The sequence below is a fragment of the Periophthalmus magnuspinnatus genome, chromosome 15, assembly GCF_009829125.3.
Source record: "Periophthalmus magnuspinnatus isolate fPerMag1 chromosome 15, fPerMag1.2.pri, whole genome shotgun sequence".
Classification (NCBI taxonomy): Eukaryota; Metazoa; Chordata; class Actinopteri; order Gobiiformes; family Gobiidae; genus Periophthalmus; species Periophthalmus magnuspinnatus.
Window position 1 is genome coordinate 31,540,590 of NC_047140.1, and position 4,945 is coordinate 31,545,534.

Genomic DNA, 4,945 nt, shown 5'->3' on the forward strand with positions numbered 1-4,945 from the left:
CATACATACTTACATAAATACTTACCTACTTACATACATACAAACTTAAATACATACTTACATACATACATACATACTTACATACATACTTACATACATACTTACATACATACATACATACATACTTACATACATACATACTTACATACATACATACTTACATACATACATACATACATACATACATACATACATACATACTTACATACATACATACTTACATACATACATACATACATACATACATAAATACCTACCTACGTACATACATACATACATACAAACTTAAATACATAAATACATACATGCTTACATACATAAATACTTACCTACTTACATACATTCATACATACAAACTTAAATACATGCATACATACATACTTACCTATATACATACATACATACTTACATACATACTTATATATATACTTAAATACATGCATACATACTTACATACATGCATGCATACAAACTTTAAATACATATATACATACATACTTACATAAATACTTACCTACTTACATACATACAAACTTAAATACATACATACTTAACAACATACATACATACATACATACTTACCTACATACATACATACAAACATACATACTTACCTACATACATACTTACATACAAACATACATACTTTCATACATACATACTTACATACATACATACAGACATACTTACATAAATACATACATACTTAACAACATACATATATACATACATACAAACATACATACTTACATACATACAGACATACTTACATACATACATACTTTCATACATACTTACATACATACAAACATACATACTTTCATACATACATACATACATAAATAAATACATACATACATACTTACATACATAAATACATACATACTTACATACATACATAAATAAATAAATACATACATACTTACCTATATACATACATACATACATACATACATACATACATACATACATACTTACCTATATACATACATTCATACTTACATACATGCATACAGACATACTTACATAAATACATACATACTTAACAACATACATACATACAAACATACATACTTACAGACATACTTACATACATACATACATACATACTTTCATACATACTTACATACATACATACAAACATACATACTTTCATACATACATACATACATACATAAATACATACATACATACTTACACACATAAATACATACATACATACATACTTACATACATACTTACATACATACATACATAAATACTTACATACATTCATACATACAAACTTAAATACATACATAAATACATACATACTTACATACATAAATACTTACCTACTTACATACATACATACAAACTTAAATACATGCATACATACATACATACTTATATACATAAATACTTACCTACTTACATACATACATACAAACTTAAATACATAAATACATACATACTTACATACATAAATACTTACCTACTTACATACATACATACAAACTTAAATACATGCATACATACATACTTACCTATATACATACATACATACATACTTACATACATACTTATATATATACTTAAATACATGCATACATACTTACATACATGCATGCATACAAACTTAAATACATATATACATACATACTTACATAAATACTTACCTACTTACATACATACAAACTTAAATACATACATACTTAACAACATACATACATACATACATACATACATACTTACAAACATACATACTTACATACAAACATACATACTTTCATACATACATACTTACATAAATACATACATACTTAACAACATACATACATACATACATACAAACATACATACTTACATACATACAGACATACTTACATACATACATACTTACATACATACATACATACATACATACATACTTACCTACATACATACTTTCATACATACTTACATACATACAAACATACATACTTTCATACATACATACATACATAAATACATACATAAATACTTACATACATTCATACATACAAACTTAAATACATACATAAATACATACATACTTACATACATAAATACTTACCTACTTACATACATACATACATACATACATAAATACATACATACATACTTACATACATAAATACATACATACTTACATACATACATACATACTTACATACATACTTACATACATACATACATAAATACTTACATACATTCATACATACAAACTTAAATACATGCATACATACTTACATACATAAATACTTACCTACTTACATACATACATACAAACTTAAATACATAAATACATACATACTTACATACATAAATACTTACCTACTTACATACATACATACAAACTTAAATACATGCATACATACATACATACTTATATACATAAATACTTACCTACTTACATACATTCATACATACAAACTTAAATACATGCATACATACATACATACATACATACAAACTTAAATATATAAATACATACATACTTACATAAATACTTACCTACTTACATACATACATACATACATACATACCTACATACATACATACATACATACATACATACATACAAACATACATACTTACCTACATACATACTTACATACAAACATACATACATACATACTTACATAAATACTTACCTACATACATACATACATACTTTCATACATACATACATACATACATACATACATAAATACATACATACATACTTACATACATAAATACATACATACTTACATACATACATAAATAAATACATACATACTTACCTATATACATACATACTTACATACATACATATATACATACATACATAAATACTTACCTACTTACATACATACAAACTTAAATACATAAATACATACATACTTACATAAATACTTAGCTACTTACATACATACAAACTTAAATACATACATACTTACATAAATACTTACCTACTTACATACATACAAACTTAAATACATACAGACAAACTTACATACATACATACTTACCTACATACATACATACTTTCATACATACAAACATACATACTTACATACAAACATACATACTTTCATACATACATACATACTTACATACTTTCATACATACATACATACTTACATACTTACATAAATACATACATACTTAACAACATACATACATACATACATACATACATACATACAAACATACATACTTTCATACATACATACTTACCTACATACATACTTACATACAAACATACATACATACTTACATACTTACCTATATACATACATACATACATACTTACCTATATACATACATTCATACTTACATACATACAGACATACTTACATAAATACATACATACTTAACAACATACATACATACAAACATACATACTTACATACATACAGACATACTTACATACATACATAGTTACATACATACATACATACATACATACATACATACATACTTTCATACATACTTACATACATACAAACATACATACTTTCATACATACATACATACATACATAAATACATACATACTTACATACATAAATACTTACCTACTTACATACATACATACAAACTTAAATACATGCATACATATATACATAAATACAAACTTAAATACATAAATACATACATACTTACATAAATACTTACCTACTTACATACATACAAACTTAAATACATTCATACATACATACTTACATACATACATACATACATACATACATACATACATAAATACTTACATACATTCATACATACAAACTTAAATACATGCATACATACATACTTACATACATACATACTTACCTATATACATACATACTTACATACTTACCTATATACATACATACATACTTACATTTATTTATTTATTGGTTTATTTGACAGGGACAGTGTACATTAATATCATTGCTGCAAATGCACCAGAATTAGCCAAAAGGCTGTTTTTCATCTGTTGTCCCTGGACAGATGGACAGACCTGTCTCCCTAAAAACAAGAGTAAAAATATTATACAGTAAAAATTACAATATAGTATAGAAAAAACATTAAAAACAGATATAACAAACACTGTAAACAAAAGTGTTCAGAAAGGACAAACAAAACACAGGCATCATACAGACAGTCCACAGCCCACAACATCCAACTCAAGAGAAAACACAAGTGTGTGGTTAGTCAGGGGGGAGTCATTAGTAATGTTACTACACACATGTTTGATGTTATGAACTAGTTTTTTAAATGTTTTTTGAACAGAATGTAGGTGCTTATTTCTCTGATGTTCTGAGGGACCGAGTTCCAGTTCTGTGCAGCTGTAACTGAAAAGGCTCTGACTGAAGACACTTGTCCTCAGAGGAACAGTCTCCTCAGACAGACCCTCGTGTGACCCTCTGAGAGCTGGTTCTTGTTTTCACAAACTGATTGAGTGGAGGGGATGACAGACCATTAATGATTTTATATATTAGACAGAGTTTTGAATACTTGATGACATTCTCCCAACTTAACAGTTTATGCTTCTATAAAATGGTGCAATGATGATGTCTTGAAGGTTTTTTATCTAGAATCTTGATTGTCCGTTTGTATAATGATCCAATGGGTTTTAGTGTTGTTTTGTTTGCCTGTGACCATGTTGTAAGACAGTATGTTATGTGAGAAAAGACCATAGCATGAACATTTTAGCTGCCTGCAGTGATAAATGTGACCTAATGAATCTGAAATTGGACAAGTTAAACTTTACACGGTTGCACACTTTTTTGATTTGTGATTTAAATGTTAGTTTTGAATCAATTAGGACCCCAAGATATTTGAATTCTGACACAACTTGTATTTTTTCCCCTGCCACAAAAATATCTGCCTGATTACTCATACTTGTAATGTTTGATTTAGAAAAGAACATTGCTACTGTTTTATTTACATTGAGCTTTAAGGAGGACTGATTT